This window comes from Tamandua tetradactyla, chromosome 7 (genome assembly GCF_023851605.1).
Source record: "Tamandua tetradactyla isolate mTamTet1 chromosome 7, mTamTet1.pri, whole genome shotgun sequence".
Lineage (NCBI taxonomy): Eukaryota > Metazoa > Chordata > Mammalia > Pilosa > Myrmecophagidae > Tamandua > Tamandua tetradactyla.
In genome coordinates, this window is record NC_135333.1 from 151,722,555 (window position 1) to 151,744,851 (window position 22,297).

Consider the following 22,297-nt stretch of genomic DNA (forward strand, 5'->3'; position numbering starts at 1 on the left):
CGGAGTGACGAATGTAATAATTGGCTAAACTCGGGTCACTTATCTATCCCTGGAGCCAGCGGCCTTGATTCAGCCCCTTCGAACCATAAGTTAAATATAGGTGGGGGGTGGCTCCCTGTGCTGGTTTGAAGCTCAAATGTACCCCAGAAAAGGTCATGTTCTTTTTAATCCATTCTTGTGGGTGATGACCTATTGTGAGTGGGACTTTTTGATCAGGTTATTTCAATTGAGATGTGATCCACCCAATTTAACGTGGGTCTTAATCCTTTTTACTGAAGTTCTTTATGAGGGATACAAGAAAATAAAAGCCCAGAGAGAGAGAAACACCCAGAGAACACAGAGAGAAAGGCCCCAGGAGATGCAAGCTAGGACCCACAGAAGCTGAAAGAGCCAGAACCTGAAAGCAACCATAGTTTGGAGCTAGGTACCCCAGAAAAGACCATGTTCTTTTAATCCATTCATTGTAAATGCATTGGATTAAATATTAATTAAATTTTAATATTAATTAAAATATTGTGGGTGGGACTTTTTGGTTAGGTTGTTTCAATTGTGAACCACTCAATTTGAGGTGCATTTTAACCCTTTACTAGAGCCCTTTATGAGAGGTTAAAAGGTAAAAATAACAAGAGAGAAAAAGTTTAGAGAGAAACTCCCCAGAGATGCTAAAAGAGGACCCAAGGACACTCAGAGAGGCCACTGGAACCAGGAGCCAAAAGCAATGGAACCAGGAGCGAAAGACCAGTATATGCCAGCCATGTGACTTCCCATGTGACAGAGGAACCCCAGATGCCAGCAGCCTTTCCTCAGAGAAGGTATCTTCCTCCTGATGTCTTAATTTGGACATTTTCATGGCCATAGAAATGTAAATTTGTTAACAATAAACCCCGATTGTAAAAGCCAACCTATTTCTGTTATATTGTATTCCAGCAACTTTAGCAAATTGAAACACTCTCTAAAAAGAAACCAGGAGGCCATCACCAGAAGAGAAGGGAAGGAATTTCAGGCAGGGAAAACCAATGTATGTCAACCACAGAGCCACAAATGTTCTAGTAGCCACTGATTCTCAACTGTGGTTGCACACCAGAATGACCCGGGAGCTTGTAAAAACTACTGACATCAGAGGAATTCTCATTATATTCTGTTTAGATACCCTTCTCCGGGGCTTTCATCTGAGATAATTTTCTTTTTTATTTGTTAACCTATTTCAGAGATTCAGTCTTTTCAGGTGGAAGTTATTGGAAACTGATGCAAGACTCTTAATTTCACCACTTTTCTGATGTTTATGTAAAATACTTATTCTAAATTCAGAACACAGGGGTAAGAAAGACATTGTATATATTTTAGAACCACACACACTCTTTGAGACCAAAGAAAGGTTTATTTGGTCTGGAACCTAAATTTTCCATAGCACATAATCTAACAACCTATCTGTATTGCTCATTTGAACAATTGAGACACAGGGAGCCCAGAGTAAGAAAGAGGTCCTTTAATCCTCTATAGCTTAATGCAATGCCTGGATACATCTTAGAGTATATTAAGCAGATAATCAAAAAGTATTGGCAAAGTCCCTTGAGGGATGGAAGAAAAATATGGAACTATTAAACTTTACCATCAGGGAATCCCCTGATACTGTGTCACACTTTAGGGACACCCAAATCAATAGGCCAAGCCCTTGATCTTGAGGTTTACTCTTATGAAGCTTATGTAGGTAATGGAGAAGCTTAGCCTACCTATAGGTGCGCCTAAGAGTTACTTCTGGAGGACCTCTTTTGTTGCTCAGATGTGACCTCATGCTCTGTAATCCCAACTCTGCAAGTGAAATCATTGCTACCCACCCCCCAACCACCACATGGGATATGATATCCAGGGGTGACAGTCTCCCTGGCAGCATAGGAGGTGACTCCCAGAGATGAGTCTGGCCCTGCCACTGCAGAATCAATAATTCCGTCCTGACCAAAAGGGGGAAAAGAAGTGTAACTAATAAAGTATCAGTGGCAGATAGAGTTCAAATAGACTCAAGAGGCTACTCTCGAGTTTGCTCTTATGCAAGCTTCAGTTAGACCTTACTACCTATCATAACTTGCCAAACCCCAATCAGGACCATTCCAGTCAATCCTAAAGAATGCCTAGGGCAATATATAAGATTCCATAAGGGTTTCATGCACTAGAGCAACTTTCTAGAAACCGACAACCTCCAAATGCATCCCTGGACCAGATAAGTCCTGAAACTTAGAGGACCCAGCCTCTCCAGAAAATCAGCTAATTCCATCTCCCTATCCCATATTATTGACAGCCCCTTCCAACATGAAAATGTTAGAATGGGCATAGCCCAAATATCCCTAAAAAGTGGGTGAAAGATCATAGGTGATAGTGGAGTTATACAAAGAATGTAGGGTTTAAGAGATGAGTATGATAGCTGAGTCATTATATTGATATTTCTTTCAGTCTCCAGTATCTTAGAGTACCTAGAAGTAAAAACCTAAAATTGTAGAATTGTAACCCATACCAAACTCTGAAATCTGTTCTACAACAAATTGCTGCAATGTGCTTTGAAATTTATTGCTTTTTTAACATGTTTTTTTTCCCACAAAAAAAAGAAGAAAAAAGTTGATTGTGATGATAAAAAAAATGTATTCCTCCTAGCCTTCTATATTCTGGAGCAACTAGAAGGAAAAATCTGAGAGGATGGTATGTAGCCCATGACATACTCTGGGATCTGTCCTGTAACTATTTGTTGAAGAGTCCTTTGTAGACTTTGCTTTTTTCATTCTTTGCTTCATATATATGTTATATTATACCATTTAAAAAAGTTAAAAGAAATACTCATTCTAAAATGCAACTGTGTACTAAAAATGACATAATTCATCCCACTAAGAATGAATAAGTAAAAAAAAAGTATAATTATTCTTTGAAAAGCAAATTATAAGATCTGCAAATAATGGATTACAGCACAAATATTCAAAGCAAGTTAAAGATCTCAGAATGGAGCTTAAAGCCTGCAGACAAGCAAAAAGGCATTGTTACTTCGTTTTTCCAAGTTATCATATATATGCCTTGGATGCTGCATTCAGTTCCAACAGGAAAAGAACCATAGGCTATTTTTCATGCATTTGCAGGTTTCTCCTCTCCAAGTATTGATCGCTGTTAAATTTGTTCATTTTAGTACTGGCCATAATATCTTATTTGTGTATTTCTCTTTTGTGTAGAAACAAAATCTAAATAAAACTAAGAGCAAAACAAGACAGAAGGGAAGGAAAATATATATAGCTGGCAAAAAAGGCTTTCAAACTTTGTTTTTCAAAAGTGCTATCTTGTTGAATTTCCTTGAGAAGCAGGAACATGGAGTTTGCAGAACTGAGTGAATCTCATTTGGTACAGCAGTCATTCATTCAGTTGTCACAAGTGCCCAATCATCTCTGAAAATGCATTACCAGAGATGTGATCTTGCTCTGAAACCAGGGGCAGGGTGGGGTGTTGGTGAGGGTAATGAAAATGAGAATTGAAATACCATAAGAAAGAAGTTGTGCTTACCCCTAAGAGAACAATAGAAAATAATTCTGACCTTATTTTAAACCTCAGACCAGAGCCAAAATCATGCTCCAAACCAGTCCGGTGAGGACACACTGATCTGCTGCCATGGGACCTGGCCCCTGCAGCTTGCTCCCCAGCTCTAGACACTGGGTCCCATGGTTGTGTGCATGCCCTGGTTCATTTTACACACATACCAACCAGATTTTTGGCATATTGCTTATCTAAAGAATGTGCAATTTATCAGAATCTAATAAAAAGCAAAATTGCACATAATTTGTCACCCAGTAATTTCATTCTGGGGTAAATATCCTGGTGAAATTCACTCAATGTGCACAAGGATTTACATATCCAAGGATGTTCACTGAAGAATAATTGTCTTGTTTAGTTCTTTTTTTCAGCGATTTAAGTGAGGATTTCAAAAGATACTTACAGACTTCAAATAACAAAAGCTGTGAGAGAGAAAAAAATATATCAATCTTTTTGAGTCCAAAGATGGGCTCCAAATACTTGTGAAAACCTGGCACATAAGAGTAAAACCAATAAAATGAAACCTAACAAAGGTAAAATTTTCTTCAGCTTATTAGTAACCAACTGTACAAGTACAGAATAGGGAAGATCAGATTTGCGGGCATCACCTGTAAAAAACTTCAGGTGTTTGAACTGACTACATGCCTAATAGCATGCTCCATCTCTGCTAAATGAGCTCTGCTATCTGCGTTACACCTGGACCAGGTGCTCACCTCAGGGGAAGGAGGAAATGACAAACCAGAAAACCTGCAGAGGAAGGAGATGAAGATGATAAGTGGGCTGCATTTTATGAAAAGTGGTTGAAGGAAAAAGAAGCGTTTAGGTGAAAACAGAGATTAGGGGAAAATTTGACTGTCTTCTAATGTTATTTGGAAGAGAAAAAAAACTTAAAACCATAAAATTTCAACTGAATGTGATCTGATTTCATGAGGGGATAAAGTATGTACGAATGTACAGAAATTCTATGAAGAAGAAATTAGTTTTGGTATAAGAAAGAACTTTCTAACAACTGTAGCTTTCCAATACTCAGTTTCATAAGGTAATGAGTTCTTTATTAAGGGAAGTAATCAAGCAGAAACTTGATGACTATCTAATTATCCAATACTGGGTGAGAGATTTTAAACGCAAAACGTTTTAATTTTTTTTTATAATTCAAGTTTTTAAATTCACAGGTAAACTATGCCTGCAGAGTGAAGAAAAGGGGAAAAAAAAACTAATAGTTTTTGAGAACATACTGTAGTCAAGGTTCTGTACTTAATTGATCTCAGTCAGAAGCCATGGGATATAATTACAAAATAACTTTATTTTTGTCTCGCCCTCTCCCTTTAGCCCTGCTCAGTGGGGCTATTCCTTTCCCTGTTTGGATGAGTCTTGGGCCAGCCTATGACTTCACTAGCTGCACACAAATAATCCTACATCCTTTAAACCACAAACACAACCTGAATTTATAAATAAAAGCACACATTGTTGCATTATAATAAAAATTCTGAACTTAATTGAAAGCCAAAGCTCCCCTGTCTCAGCATCCCAGATGTCAGGAGCCTGCTTCTGTTAGGCTGTTTGCATTGGGAGAGCAGGGTGAGGGAGGCTCATGGATGGAGAGGGAGGAGACAGAGGAAAAATTTTCACCAACAGGCATTTTTGCAAGCTGGCTGCAAGTGCCCTGGCATGGGCAGTTGATCTACGCCGACGAGTTCACTCATGGACAACTTTTGATCACTGGGGACTTCCTCCTGGGAATCTCCAACAACAATTTGAATAGCATTCCGTTAAAAACAAACCCAGGTTGACATCACGGCCAGTTAGTATGTCTGGTCCACAGGGTTCACGCGACCAGGGCAGGTGTAGTTACTTCCCAGGGGCAGCTACCTTTCTGTACCACCATGGAGTGCTTTCACGTTCTCAGGCATGAGGCGGGGGCCCAGGAACACCTATCAGGCTGTGTGAGAGGTCCCAGTAAAGTGCCTCTCATCTGACCTAGCTTGGTGGGGCATCTCTACCACACCCTATCTCACTGTCCGTGCGGGGGCGGGGGGGGGGGGGGTCGGCAGGTCAAAGTGCAACTCTCACTAGGAAAGTGTCTTGACAAATCCCCACTCTTCGGACCTTTTATGTATTTCTTCCGGCCAACGGACCTCTAATTAAGGAGCTCATGAGGACAAATACTCCTGAGTAATTTCTTTGTAAATTTGCATTTTGGAGTTCTGTTATCAATGATATCTTTGTGCCTCCATCGAAAATTCCAATTAAGCATCCCTATTATAATCGTTTAGTTCTCTCCACAAATTTATTTAATAGGTCTTAATAACCATGTTTTACAGCTTGGAAAACTGAGGCACAGAAAGATTAAGTGATTTGCCCAGATCATGATCATATGCCTTGTTAAACTGTAAGACATGAATAAATGCCATGTTTGGATTGGTTGAGTTCATTGTATGGAAGATGCAGGCTGTATGTTTCATATTCACACATCAGTAGAAAGAGATGGGTTGTTGCTACTGCACAGCTAGAGCCAAGCGTGGATTTGCAATCACTATATTTTAGTCAGTGGCTACTGAGAAGCTCTCATTTGTAGACTGTTATATCCTTGTATGTGCAGAAAAATAGCAGCTCCATTTGTATGATATTCTACCACTGTATCTTTATTTATATGACAAAGAATCATGAAACATTTCTTAAGCAGATATGCAGAACCAGGAGCTATTCAAATTGTTTACTCAAATTATTTTATTATTTCATCATAATGCCACCAACAGAAAACATGGTCCTAGTGAGGCCCGCTTGATCCTGTGTCAAACAGAGAAACAAGACTCTTGATTTTTGTGAGAAGGGGAGTTTATTGAAAATGCATCATCAAGGAACCAGAAGAAAAGGTTTCCAAGATCAGTTCGGAGTGAGAAGGATGGTTTGGGCTTTTATTACTCCAAACAGACAAAGAAATGGCAAAGGTCCAGAAGAAAGCAGGAAAAAAAATTAAAAATAGGTAAAAGTCACAGGAGTCACTGAAATTGAGTAACAGCCGCTTGCTTCATTTTGCTTGGCCAGCATACCCTGTTATCTGGTTGAGTTCTTTCTTTGTTGACTATTCAGGCATTGGATCTTGGCCTTCAAGAGGAGGAAGGTGCTGATAATGTGATGCTTCATTCCAGCAAGCAGAACAAGGGAGGGTTTCTGGGAAAAGAGAGTAAGCCTTCTTTTTATTGAGATTAGACCAATGGCAAACCATTTCAACAAGGGCTTTTTATAGTTAAAGTAATTCAAGACCACTTGAGTGAAGTGATTATACCAAACAGGGTTTTTTTTTTAACTTCTGAAGACTATACTAAGCATTTTCCAGCTACAGGAAATGTATAAAAACAGCTATAGGAGTATATTGAGCACTTTTTATTTATCTAGCTATCAATAACGACTCTAGATAAGTATTGTTTCCATTTCACAAATGAAGAAAAAGAGACCCAAGAAAAACACTGGGGGGGAAATGCTGAAAACAGAGCCTGGCCTTCTGGTTCCTGTCCACTCTTTACTAGTCCTCAGAGTTCGCTAGGCCAGTCATATAGTTCCTTATAGGGCCATATTTTCCTTGTCTGTAAAATGGGAATTATAACTGCTAGCCTGTTTGCTTTGCAGGGTCTTTGTGAGTGTCAGATGAGATGATGAATGGGTAAGAAATTTTAGAACTCCCAAAGCACTGTCCAGATTATAGGAATCTTATGAGTATGCTTTTTCCTAAGACTGCCAGCCATGTAGGGCAGCTACACTGGATAAAACTGCACGTTCATCTTTAGCCAATACCACAAAAACAAGGTCTGCATAGGTGCTGCCTGACAATAGAACAGCCAGCAAACACGGCAGAGGGAAGATTGCTTCCTGAAAATCATTTAAGCAGAAGGAAAGCAAATTTAGAATAAAAAAAAAAAAAGACCTCACAAAACTAACTTTGTATTGCTGAGACAGGGCCAAGCTGCAAAGCCTTTGGGATATTTTTGTTGCTCTTGAGAACTATTAGGCTTGAAAATGAGAGACAGGTGGGGTAAAAAGGGTAAGACCACAAAAGATGAGCAGAGAGAGAAAAGAAGCACAACTCACATACTCAGGGAAAAACTAGCACAGCAATGGAGAAAAGTATTTTTAAATCTACTAGAAAACTGACCAGAGATTCTAAGATAGGAATCAATGTTTGCAAAACACAACAGCTGCTGCATTCCACAGTCTAGAAGAGAAATAATGGAAACTTTCTTTCCTCTTTTCCAACAAGACATAACAAAATAGAGCTGATGTAATTAATGGGGGAAAGATGTCTATTTGAAACAGTGAAGGGACTGAGTAACAGAAAAGAATGAAAATGAGGTCCTCATTGAGTGACAATTCATTATTTATCTGCTGCACTTTTTATGCATACTGCATTCTGGTAAGATTTGCCTTTCTGGGGAGAATACCAACCCAGGTTGGTACATGATATAATCATGAGTATTTAGAGATTATGATATAAGCAGCAGGCAGATGGAGTTTTTCCTTGAATATCAATTAGTAAAGTCCATCCAACTTGAAGACTCTTACAATTGAATGTTTCAACTTAATGGATCTGCTTTCAAATTCCCTTTAATGGCCCTTCTGTGACCATAATATCTACTTTTCCAGACATCCTAAGCAGAAACCATTATGGACAACGTGTGCAGAGTCCTCTAAGGATAGCATATGGAGGAGAGAGTGTGGGTTGCCAAATTTAGCAGCTCTGGAGAGAATATTTTTGAATTAAACTTGAGTCTTTGGGGATTACAGTTCATTTATGACTGGCAAAACATATCTTCCCAATTCTGAAAGATAAATCTCTCTGATATACACTTGGATTTCACAAGGGTTTCTTGAAAAACATAAGGGAAAAAATCCCTTCCACAAAATGCAGAGCTTCTAGGACTATTTTGGAATTATGGTAAATTACTTGTTACTTAGGACCTGTCAAATAGAGAATTTGGTATGTGCTGCACTCACTCTGGCCCAAGGAAGCGCGGTTCAGAAATTTCATCCCTGAGATGTTAGGGTGAGATGACTGTCTTGAAAGAATTAAGAAAGCAGAGTAGTGAATAAACAGAAACTGCAGGCCTTGGGATTCCAAAGACATGCAAACTTTCAAAACCATTGGGAGAGGGAAACCTTAGCATTGCCAACTTTTTATTTTGCCAAATAAGACCATTTTAATTTAATTTCATTAATTTTATTAAATTTTGTTTTATTCCATTATTACTATCATTTCATTTAAAAGATCATTAGCAGCACAAATGTTTCCAGAAGAAAGTTCAATTCTTAAATTGAATGTTCTTTGCTTCATGAAAAATCATCTCCTTTTACCTTATTGTTCTCATTTAACCATGAACCAGTGAAAATATTGTGGCAAACCAGAGTTGGTCCATAGTCCTTCAACTACAGACCACTAGCCTGATTCACTTCGTAAACATGAGCTTGTTCTATACTCTAAGCAATCATTGCAATCTAATTTTAAAACTTCCAACATCCAACTAGATAGCAAATACTTGTCATTAGAATAAAATAATTAAAATTTCTAGTGACTATTTACATTTATTGGAGAATGGTATTTTATTCTCCAGCCATTTAATAAATTCCTTGCAGTATAATTTATTTTTTCCTTCCAGTTTTCAAGAACTTGATATAGCTAGGATTTAACCCCATCCTTGAATAATTTGCTTCATAGCTATTTACATATCTTCAAACTTGAGTAAAACTTCTAATTTACTTGCATAGAATTATGTTAATAGCAGGTTTCCATTTTTCATCCAGAATAAGAAATTTTTCAGATACTTTTTTATAGGTTAAATCAAACCAAAAACTCCAGGAATCTAGTAAGATTCCTTTTATTTTTTGGCATTGTCTTATGATAAATGTCTGGTAATAAATAGCCGATACATAGAGACTTAAGAATCCTTGTATTCAGTGATTTTTGATGTTGCGTATATGTAATGGGATTTGGCTTATTAAGAAAGAGAAAACAATTTTACGATGCTGGTTGAGTATGAAAGATGAGTCTGAATATTGGACTCTTACCTTGTACTAAATGTTGAAAACTTAGATTTGGGATCCCTACATTCCAGCACACTTCGCTCTTTTCCCCATCTGTTTACAAATTAATATTAGCATTAAGAGAAAGAACTGGTTGTCTTCCTTCTGGACACCAGCAGGCAATTTTCTTGAGCAATATATTCTTTAATGGCATGTTAGGAAAGTATTTCTTTTTGCCTCTTTTCCCTATTACTCTAATAGCCAATACGTTGAATTCTATCATCTAAACTAAGACAAAAAACCCAAACTAGGTGATCCACACACCAAAATTCATTTTTTGATGGTAAATTAATCTGAATGCTGAAAAGTGGGACTAGGGGCAATGCTGACATATAGACTTTCACAGTTAATCTTTTTTAACAACAAGCTTGCATTATTTTTGTAACAAGTAAAAGCCTATCAAGCATTGCTTTTGAAATCTGCAATATGCATTCTACTGACTCCCTATAGCAACTATGCTTTTAGTCTCAGAAAATAAATAAAACACAGATGGGAGGTAAAACCTAAAACACATTTCTTGAACTAAAGAAATTATTAAATATAGGACTCAAAACTGTATTAAAAACCAGCAGGAATCTGTTATTTTTCTTTAACATTTATTTTTTAATTCATCCGGATAAATTCACTCTGTGCAATATAGAGAAGCAGCTGTTGTTTGCCCAAAATTGTCAAGGTGAAGTCAACTACATTATTTGATGACCAGTAGAGGTCACCATCTACCTCATTCTAGCACTTCAGAGGTGGAAAAAAATCCTGAACATTTGTTGGTTAGTGAAAATACATAAAGAGGTCAGAAATTTTCAGTACGAAGCTTTCATCTTGGAAGTTTTGTATTATTAAACTAATATTCAAGTCAAAGAAAAAATATAAATAAAAATAATGAACTCAAGATGTTGGTGTTATAGAATTTCAAAAAACAGAATTTCTTAGAAGTTACATAAAAATTCTTCTAGTTGACTTAATATGAATCCTTTCTGTCCAAGCATTGGGAAGAAAATATGTTACTATCCCAACATATTAAAATCCTTAAATTTGTAAAATGGCTTTGTAGTCTCTTGTAGTCTCTACCATGATGGATTTCAGACTCTTAAAATCTTAAATGTTTGTCTTTACCCTGACTTGTTCTATGTCTTTCATTTTGTATAGTACATTTTATTTTTTTTTAACATATTAGTTTTTTCAACTACACAGTAAAAGTTGACCCGTAGTAGTGTTAGAGGGCCTTATGGTTATTACAGTTTGCAAAGCACATTGAAGCTATAACTTATAATAATTACTGCTGGGTTTCCCAGTGAAAGTTCATATCTTAATTTATTTTGTTTAAAGACTGATTGAACTGAGAAGAAAAAAAAAGAATGAAAATAAAATTTATAGGTGTCTTCAAATAATAAAATATCTGCCCTTTAAAAGGGGAAATAAGCTTCTTCTTGGTGATTCTAACAGTCAAATGGGTAGACAGATAGGGATATGCAAGTCACACCAGGGAAGACATTTCCAATAAATTAAATTCTCATAAACAGATGTAGATTGCTTCATAAGTTCGTGAGTTTGCCATCAGTGGAAGTAGTCGAATGATTGGAGAATCACTTGGTGAGACTATATTAGAGATTTAAATTGCCAAGTTTGAGGGAGTTGTATGAAACTTCTAAGACCATTTTTAATTCTTAGTTTGCTTTTTTTTTCAAATTGATGAGTATTACTAAAATTATCTTTACTGGTTGGGATAGTGCTAGCTGATGTGACAAATAAGTCTAAAATTTTGATTGGCTTCACACGGTAGAAACTGATTTCAACTCATGTAATACTCTCTGCTGGTGGTGGTGGTTGGTGAGTGACTCTCCTCTAAAGGGAGATCCAGGGACCCAGCTCTCTGCCAACTCCTGTCTTTGAAGTCCTTTGTCTCTATGTAGCAGAAGGTGAAAGAAAGATTGGGGGAGGCACACCTACTTCTTAACCACCTCCTTGAAATAATGAACTCATTTTTATCCCTTCATATTACATTGTTGAAAGCTAGTCATGTAACACCACATAGATTCAGAGAGAAAAGGAAGCCAGACTTTGATGCACAGTTAGCTGTCTTTTCCACTGCTCCTCCTTTGACCACTAAACATTTGAGTATGTCCTTCTTGCATTTAAGAAACTCATTACCTCTACAAGGGAATCAACACAATTACACCCAGTAACTCCATTCAACACTGGATGATGCATAATCCTCTCCACCAAGTCTGGATGTGATATCTCATAATCCAGTGTTCACATTTGTTCCCTAGAATAGATTATGCCATTTCCCCAACTGTTTACTACTTGCTGTATGCACAGCCTTTTCCATGTGACTTTGCAGTGTCCACTCTCTGAGGATAAATTGGTGTGTCCCACTCTTTGACTCTAGGATCAGCTATGTTACTTGCTTGACCAGTGGTATGTTAGCAGCAAAATGTAAGCAGAAACTTGAAAAACATTTGTACAGTTGGATTTGACTTGTCTCCTGCACTTTATCATCACCGTAAGAATATGCATAAGGCTTGCTTATAGAAGGATGAAGCAGAGACAGTTGTCACAATCAAGACATCCTAGATTAGTTAACAGCCAACACCTAGATATAAGAGTGAATGAAATCAAGGCAGAACCATCAGGCTAACCCCACCTGATCTTCAATGCATGGACAATAAATGCTTACTGTTTTATTGCAGTGAAGTTTTTGTAATTGTTTGTTATGCAGCATTATTACAGTAATGGATAACTAACTGATACACCTCATAAACTAGATAATCAACCCCTAGTGAAAGGAAACTTGTTTTTCATCTACAGTTTGCATAGTGTCTAATACTACACTTTCCCTTAATTGGAACTCAAATTTTTATTGAGTTCAATTTATTATACAGAAGATTTAGGTAGAGAAAATGCTTTAAATAGTGTCAGAACATAAAAATGAATGACATTCTATATTTCTATAGTACTTTTAACTTCTTAAAATCACTTTCAAATCCCCATTCATTTGATTTTCATAAAAACTCTAATGGAAGGCCAAACAGATATTAATTCTGTATTATTGATGACCTAATTGCAGTGACTGGATAACTTGTTTCAATTATAACTGGTTAATAACCAAGTAAGTCCAAACACACTGGAATTCATGTCTCCTGACTCCCCATATCTACTTCCATTGCTTAATAGGCCTTCATTAGAGAATTAAAGCACAACAACTATTTTTCCATTGCTGTTCTATGATAAGTATCTTCATGACACTCTTCCTTCATTAGTGGATGGTTTCAAGGTTAAGGTTTCCTCTTTCAGAAATCTCTAGTCCCAGGGTTTGCCTATTTTCTGTAATACCTGCTTGTACCCATATTTTCTACTTGGAAGAGTTGTAGAACTGATCAGTAAATAAGATATTTTTTCTTTCTCATAACACCAAACAATTCAATCATTTAAAGGATACAATTACACAGTGTATGTATATGCACAGACTTCTGCAACCATCATCACAATTAATTTTAGAACATTTCAACACCGCCAAAAGAAGCCCATACATATTAGCAGTCACTCCTTATTTTCCCCAATCCCCAGTCACAGACAAAACCAATCTATTTTCTGTCTGTATAAATTTGTCTATTCTGGGCATTTCATATAAATGGAATCATGCTATATGCGGTCTTTTGTGACAGGCTTCTTTCACTTAGCATGATGAGTAAACAAGAATTTGATGCAAAGGAATTTTGACATACAGCAGAGTTTTATACCCTCAGCACTACTGACATTTTGTACTGGATAATCATTTATTGTGGAGGCTGTCATGTTCATTGTAGAATATTTAGCAGCATCCCCAGTTGTGACAGTTAAAAATATCTCCAGATACTGCCAAATATCCCTGGGGGCCAAATGTACCCCTACCATCTTGAGAAACACTTGTCTGTAGATTAAATGCAGCCAGATTTTTGCACGATTGTCAGATCCCTAAAATCTAAGAGCTGGAAACTAAGGGAAGAGCTTGTGAAACATTTTCACTTTATAAGGGATAAAACTACATCCAGAGGGTTGCTCAAGACCAAAGGCTGGCTGATGTCATGTTTCTTTATGTATAATTAAATCATTTCACAATCTATGTATCTGCACCACTTCCACCCCACTCCCACCCCCTTAGTCTGCAAGTGCAGTTACAAGATTTTGGATAGTCCATTCACCTTCTAATTCTTGTTCTGGATCCAGGTAAAGTCTAATTAGCCTGCCTGTGGGGGTTGCAGGAGCCTGGTCATGTCCAGATAAGGTTATAAACATAACTTTAACTCTCTTCCCTTCTCTGCCTCTAAAACTTATCCACAAACTTCACCATCTTTGCCACTATCCCATGGTTCAGACATTGAAAGAAATCTTTTCTCTTTGTTTCCTGTTTTGGATCTCAGCTTTTATGTCCAGCTCTCAATCTCTTCTCCAGATTCTACTTTCTCTGAATGAACGTAGATATTACGTTCTTTTGTCCTTTTCCTGTTTTGGGCCTTCTCTAAAAATATTCTTTACCATCCCATAATTCTAGTCTTTTCAATAGCAAGTGTCTCAAAGCAAGTCTTAAGCAATCCAAAAACTCCTTTTCAACATGAAATGGGCATATCACTTTTTCATTATCATCGCACTCCCAAAATTCCATTTGGGCATTCATGAGGCGGATTTATATCTTAAACGACAAATACCAATGTGTCCTTAGAAGATCACATTATTCTCTCTTAAGCCAGAAGACACTTATATGTTATATTTCAATCTCACAGCCTTTTATCCTCATACCCCACCTGGCATAGTCCCTTATTTCTTTACCGTTTTAGGGAAAAGATGTATTTTGCAACTACTCTGCCTGCTCTGAACCATATAAGAGGGGAAAAAATAACTCTATTATCAAAATGTGAATTAACAAAATTCAGTGTGAAACCAGCCCACAACTCCAGGGCAGATCCTTGGTTCTGGTTCTAGACAGAGAAGAGTAACCCTGGGCACATACTGGGAGCATGGATGCCTGGCCCAGTCCCTCCTGGGATGGCCTGAGGCACTGAACCAGGACACCATCTACGGTGCCCTGTGTGCAGAAGACAGCTCACCCAACACCATGGGATAGCGGTCAAGGCATGGCTACCCCGACAAGATTTTGCTGGCCATAGAAAATACAGTGCAGTGCCTGGGAGCATGAGGAAACTGTTTCCTTGGGAAGAGAGAACATTCCTCTCTATGTAAACAGGGGAATTCCTAGGGCCACAGGTGCATACCCAGTACAAGATATATGCACAGAAAGGATCAGGGTGGCCTCTATGTTTTGGTCTTTAGTTATTCTCTAAACTCATTGTATGGGTAAATCCTGAAGGAGTACATACTCACAAACGTCAACCTGAAGAGAATGGGAAACGTGTTTTCTTCTTTTTTTTTTTTTTTTGGTTAGCTCCTGACATTCAAAGACAGCTCTGTCATAACACCAGCTGGGTACAAACTTAAGGAACAAAGGCCTTAGGTCTAAATTCCAATGATGATACCTTAAAATATCAAAATTCCAGGTTTCAACAAAAGATTACAAGGCACACAAGGAAATAGGAAATGATGGCATAAAGGAGAAACTTAATATATCAGAGAAACCATAAATGAGGAGAAAAAGACCTGGCACATATCAAAGACTTTTTAAAAATGGTCCTAAATTGTGCTTAGATAACTAACAGAAAACATGGACAGAGAACGAAAGGAAATAAGGAAAACAATATATAACTACAAAGAGAATATCAAGAGAAATGGAAATTATGAAAGGGTACCAAATAGCTAAAGAGCACAGTAATGGAAGTTAAAAATTCTTTAGAGGGGTTCAAAAAGCAGTGTTGAGCTGGTAGAAGAAAGAAGCAATAAACTTTAAGACAAGACAATTAAATCATCTCGTCTGAGGAGAAGGTAGACAGTATGAAAAAAAGTGAACTGAGCCAAAGCAACCTGTGGGACACCATCAAGCATAACAATACATGCATTGAGAGAGTTCCAGAAATAATATTCAAAGAAATAATGACTGATAACTTCCCAAATTTAGCAGAAGACATGAATATATAAATCCTAGACACTCAACAAATTCCAAACAGGATAAACCCAAATAGATCCATGCTATGGAATATTATAATCAAACTGTCAAATGCCAAGAGTAAAGACAGAATTCTGTTGAAAGCCGCAGGAGAAAATCAACATGTCATGTCCTTGAAAGCCTCAATAAGATTAACCAATTTCTCATCAGAAACCATACAGGCAAAAAGACAGTGGAAGGATATATTTAAATAATGAAAGTTAAAAATTTCCAACACATTCTCTGTAGAAAAATTGTGTGTCAAAAATGAGGGAGGGCGGGCCGCGGTGGCTCAGCGGGCAAAGTGCTTGCCTGCTATGCCGGAGGACCTCGGTTCGATTCCCGGCCCCAGCCCATGTAACAAAAAACGGAAAAACAAAATACAATAAAACAAGAAAATGTTTAAAGATGTTTCCCTTTCTTCCTTCCTTCCTTCCTTCTATCCTTCCTTCCTTCTCTCTGTCTTTCCTTTAAAAAAAAAAAAAAAAAAAAAAAAAAAATGAGGGAGAGGGACATTCGTAGAATAAATAAAAGCTGAGGGAGTACTTCACCACAACAAGAGATGCTAAAGAGAATTTTGCAGGTTGAAAAGAAAGAACAATAGACAAGAGATCGAAGATGCATGAAGAAATAAAGATCTCTGGTAATAGTAATGAGAAGAGTTAATATAAATGCCAGTATTATTGTATTCTTGATTTGTGACTTCACTTTTTTAGTTCCCACAGGGCCTAAAAGGCCAAGGTATAAAATGAAATGATAAATGAGTAGTTTGGGACTTATAATGTATAAATGTGTAATTTGTGACAAGAACGACTTAAAGGTGGGGAGACAGAGCTATAAGACAATAGTTTGTGTCTATTATTGAAGTTAGGTTGGTATCTAAGCAAATGAGGTTGTTATAGATTTGGGATGTTAAATTTAAGTGCCATGGAAATGCAGATCAAGACTACAATAAGATACCATTTCACACCTATAAGAATGGTTGCTTTTAAACAAACAGGAAACTACAAATGTTGGAGAGATTGTGGAAAAATTGGGACAATTGTGCACTGCTGGTGGGAATGTATAATGGCACAGCCTCTATGAAGACAGTATGGGCGTACCTTAGAAAACTAAATTTCAAGTTACCCTATGACCCAGTGATACCACTACTTGATATATACTCAGAAGAGCTGAAAGCAGTGACAGAAACAGAGATTTGCAAACCAAAGTTCATAGCAACATTACTCACAATCACCAAAAGATGGAAACAATCCAAGTGCCTGTCAACAGATGAGTGGATTAACAAAATGTGGTATGTACATATGATGGAAGATTATGTAACAGTAAGATTAAATGACATCTTGAAACCCAAGACAAGATGGATGAGCCTTGAAGACATAATGCTGAGTGAAATCAGCCAGACACAAAAGGATAGATACTGTATGATTCCACTTTCATAACCAGGTAAAGGTAAAATCAGAGGCTTATAATACAGCATATAGAGGATTTAGAGAATACAGAAGCCTGAGATAGGTGAACGGTTAGGTAATAAGGTTGAACTTAATTGTTAGGGAGTAGATAGAAGTATAGGTGATTCACTAGTGGGTCTATAAGTAATATTACCATATTGAAGGTGATCACGATTGTAAGGTATTATACAGACTCATGTATACCACCAATTAACACTACAATATAAATAAGTTCTTGCATGAACTACTGCAAAGGTATGAAACTTGTACAAAGAATGTATAATTTCAGGGTATAGGGAGAAAACTGCTATTGCATGCTATGGGCTATGTTTAACAGGAAAACATCAACAGTACTGAAGCGATACCAGGGGTACATAATGGGGCGGAGGGACAAGAGTTAGGGGGAGGTTTGGATTTTCTATTTGGTGAGGGTGTGTTTATTGGTTATCTTTCTCTTGGGAACAATGAAATTACCTACAATTGAAAGTGTTGATGGACATTTGGACTTTGGACGTTGTGCATGAGACCCAGTAGATGGAGGTGGTTTAATGATGCACTGACTGAGGAGCAGATTGGTGAACAATAGGGTATATGATCGACCATTGTGCTGCTACAAAAAGGAATGCAATTGTGAGGCATGCAACATTGTGAATGAGCCTGTGGGACATTTGATGAGGCAAAATAGGCCAGAAACAAAATACCAAATATTGTATGAGCTCATTTAGAAAGCATTTATAAGAAAACTGGGGCCTAGAATGTAAGCTCTTACTGCAGTCACATCTAGTTCACAGCAGTAATTGTTATTCCTGGATTTTGAGAGGCTGTTTTATTTATGTATAGCCTGGTATTTAAAGATAAGAATAAAGCCAATCAGGTCTGGATAAAGATAATTAAGAACACAGGGATAACAAAAACATTGTCTGTGTTTTAGAACTTTGCCTATTCTTTGAGACTAAAGGGAGAGAGGTCTATTTTGTCCAAAACCTAAATTTTCTGTAGCACAGAATCTAACTGAACCTATCTGTATAGCCCATTTAAACAATCCAAACACAGGGAGCCCAGAATAAGAGTGAGGGCCTTAATATACATCCTTGAGCATATTAAGCAGATAATTAAAGTATTGGCAAAGTCCCTTGAAGGATGGGAGAAAATACATGGAATTGTTAAACTTTACCACCAGGAAAACCCCAGATATTGTGTCAAATATTAGGGTCACCCAAATCAATAGGCCAAGCTCTTGATCTTCAGGCTTGTTCTTTTGAAGCTTATGGATGTATCAGAGAAGCTTAGCCTACCTATAGATATGCTTAAGAGTCGTGTCTAGAGGACATCTTTTGTTGCTCAATGTGGCCTTTCTCTCTTTAGACCCAACTCTGCAAGTGAAGCCATTGCCCTTCCCCCTATGTGGAGCATGACATCCAGAGGTGAAAGTCTCTCTGGTAGCATGGGAGATGACTCCCAAGGATGAGCCTGGCCCTGGCACCATGGGATCAACAATGCCATTCTAACCAAAAGGGGGGAAAGAAGTATAACAAATAAAGTGTCAGTGACTGAGAGAGTTCAAGTAGAGTCAAGAGGTGACTCTGGAGGTAACTCTTATGCTTGCTTCAGTTAGACATTGCTACCTATCATAACTTGCTAAACCCCAACCAAAACCATTCCTGCCAATCCTAAAGACTATCTAGAGCATTATATAAGATTCTACAAAGATTCCATGCACTAGGGTAACTTTCCAGAAAACTACAACCTCCAGATGGGTCCCTGGACCAGATAAGTTCTGAAATGCATAGAGGCCAGCCTGTCCAGAACATCAACTAGCTCCATCCTCCTATCCCATATTATTGACAGCCCCTTCCAGCATGAGGAAGTTAGAATGGGCAAAGCCCAAATGCCCCTAAAGAGTGGGGAAAAGATAAAAGATGATGGTGGATTTATACAGAGAAAGTAGGTTTTATCAAATGAGTATGACTCCTGGGTCCTTATATTGATATTTATTTTAGTCTCCAGTACCTTAGAACAGCTAGAAGTAAAAACCTGAAATTATGGGACTGTAGCCCATACCAAACTTTGAAATCTGTTCTACAATTAATTATTGTGATGTGCTTTGAAGTTTATTGCTTTTTTGTATATATGTAATTTCTCACACAAAAAAAAGAAATAAAAAGAGAAGATAGAATTTAACATGATTATGACTACTGAATCATTATATTGATGTTTCTCTTGGTCTCCAGTGTCTTAGAGCAGCTAGAAGAAAAAATGAAAAATGGTGGAACTGAAACCCATATCAAACTTTAAAATCTGTTCTATAACTTCTTGTTAAAATGTACTTGGAAATTTATTGTCTTTTTGTATATATTATATTTCATGGTAGAAAGGAATGTTAATAAAATTTAAGTGCCATGGGAACTACAAAGAAAATATTGGAGAAATGAAAATTCCTAGAGACAGAAATTAGAATACAGGCTGCAAGGAGTGCAGGGTACGGAGACTGGGGGGTTAACGCATAATGGGTTTAGTGTTTCTGTTTGGTGGAGGGGAAAGTTTGAGTAATAGAAGATGATGAGGGGGCTTCAACATTGTGAATATGATTAATACCACCGAATGTATGCTCAGGAGTGGCTGAAATGGAAAAGCTTATGTTGTGCTTATGTTCCAGCAAATAAAAAAGAGAGAAAGAACAACTAAAAAGACAATAAGGGTTAAATGCAATACATGATTCTAGTCAAGATCTAACAAGGGAGGAGAAAATCTCAAAAAGATCTTATTGGGACAAATGAGGAAAAAAGGGTTATAGAGTATAAGCTTACCACAATAATTTTTTTAAATTCCCTTGGAGGCTTTACAGAAAAGACTGGTGTAAGGAAAAGCAATTTGGGAAAGGAAGAAACTCAAAATTTTCGATGTGGTGGTTTGAAGTTGTACATACCCGCAGAAAAACATGTTCCTAATTTAGTGCATTCCTGTGGGTGTAAACCCACTGTAAATGGGACCATTTGATGAGCCTACTTCAGTTAAGGTGTGACCCACTTCGTTCAGAATTGATTTTAATCCTTTTACTGAATTCCCTTATAAACAGAAGCAAGACAAAGAAAGAAATTCATGGAAGCAATAAGCTGAAATCAATGAAACCTGGGCGAGCCCAGCAGCTATCACCATGTGCCTTGCCTTGTGTCAGAGAAGCCAAGGATCACAGGCAGCCAATCTTTGGGGAGAAAGCATTGCCTTGATAATGCCTTGATTTGGGCATTTTCTCAAACTGTTAGCTGATAAATTCCCATTGTTTAAGCCAATCGATTTCATGGAATCTGCTTTAAAACAGCCTAGGAAACTAAAGCATTCATTAGAGGGAGATGTGACTCCACCCATTCCAGGTGGGTCTTGATTCGTTTACTGTAATCCTTTAAAAGAGGGAGCATTTTTGTAGAAAGTAGGAGAACAACAAGAGAGCCATGACAGAAATAGCCACGAGAACCAAATTTAAAAAGTAAAGAGCTATAGGTGAGGATGCAATTTGATACTATCATAGAAAGAAGCTCTGAGTAGCTTCTGCAAATGAAGATCCATAAAAAAGGTGAGTTCAGGATCTATAAATATGAAGCATAAAATACACTTGTGTATTATTAGCATGCAGTATATATTAATAAATAGCACTTCAAAAATTTGAGATGTTGATTTTCACCCCTGATTCCAACTTATATACTTCATATGGTTGCTTGATTTTCAGGAAAAGCAATTCCCAGTTTGAAGAAATACTTTTGACGTGCTTATCTGGGTTAGAAAGGAACAGTTTTATACTTAACATATACACAAGTCTTTTTTTCTTAATGAGTCTCTTTAAAAAAAATTTGCTCATAGTTACATTTTTTTTAAGTAATTACTAATGAGCTTTTTTTTTTTAATTAGACACTGTGTCTGGTTCTAGGAAATACAAAGTGAATAGGAAGGATGACAGTCATGAAGTGAATTCAGGCTATGGTTGCATGTTTTATAGGAAAGTTGTTGTTCTAATTTGCTAGCTGGTGGGATGCGATATACCAGAAATGGAATGGCTTTTAAAATAGGAAATTTAATAAGTTGCAAGTTTACAGTTCCAAGGCTGTGAAAATGTCCCAACTAAAGCAAAGCTATAGAAATGTCCAATCTAAGGCATCCAGGGAAAGCTACCTTGGTTCAAGAAGGCCCATGACGTTCTGGGTTTCTCTCTCAACTGGAAGGGCACAGGGCAAACATGGCAGAGTCTGTTAGCTTCCTTTCCTGGGTGTTTGTTTCATGAAGCAACCCCAGGGGCATTTCCCTTCTTCATCTCCAAAGGTCTCTGGCTGCGCTGGCTGTGCTGGCTCTGTGGCTCTCGTGGCTCTCTCATTGTTCTGCTGCTTTCTCCAAAAATGCTTCCTCTTTTAAAGGGTAGTACCAAACTAATCAAGACCCACCTGGAATGGGTGGCATCACATCTCCCTCTAATGAAAGGTTAACACCCACAAGTGGGCAAGTCATAGCTCCATGAAGATAACCTAATGAAGTTTCCAACCTACTTTATTGAACAGGTATTAAAAGAAATGGCTGCTCCCACAAAATTGATTAGGGTTAAAACATGGCTTTTCTAGGGTACATAAATCCTTTCAAGCCAGCACAAGTTGGTATCACAAAATTCACGTACTCTGGCTTACTTGTATTCCTCTGAATGTTTAATGAAAACTGATGGTGAGATATAATTCAATTCACATTACTTATTTATGTATAGCAATTGGCAAGAGTAAATGTATGGGAAATATGTGGGCAAGAACCAGAGTAGGCTTCTGATTCCTTACTTTCACTGCTTTAATACAGCAGGAGGTCAAATCAGTTACCCATTGCCACAAAAATGCTGTATAAAAATAGCCACAACACCTCAGTGGAATATACAACAATAGACATTGACTTTTACTTATGAGTATATTGGTTAATTGGTTTGTCCTGCTGACCTGCCTCAGCTAATCTCAACCGGGTTTGAAGGCCAGCTGGTGGCTGACTGTTCTAGGATGGTCTCAGTAGAGACAACTCTGCTCACCTGCAAGTTTCTCTCACTTCCCTCTAACAGGCCAACTGGACTTTTTCTGATGGTAGTGGCAGGTACCCAGGAGAGCAAGAGAAGTGCACAGGGCCC

At 37.6% G+C, this 22,297-nt stretch overlaps 1 long non-coding RNA gene across 2 annotated transcripts in view; it reads right to left on the minus strand.

Annotated features, from left to right (window-relative positions):
* Positions 1-6,393: 6,393 nt before the first annotated feature.
* The window catches only part of LOC143690244 (uncharacterized), a 32,823-nt gene continuing 16,919 nt past the window's right edge, over positions 6,394-22,297 (minus strand). For both annotated transcript variants that reach the window (XR_013179056.1, XR_013179057.1), the window contains exon 3: positions 6,394-6,729. This is a non-coding gene — a long non-coding RNA (uncharacterized LOC143690244). The remainder of the gene's footprint in view (positions 6,730-22,297) is intronic.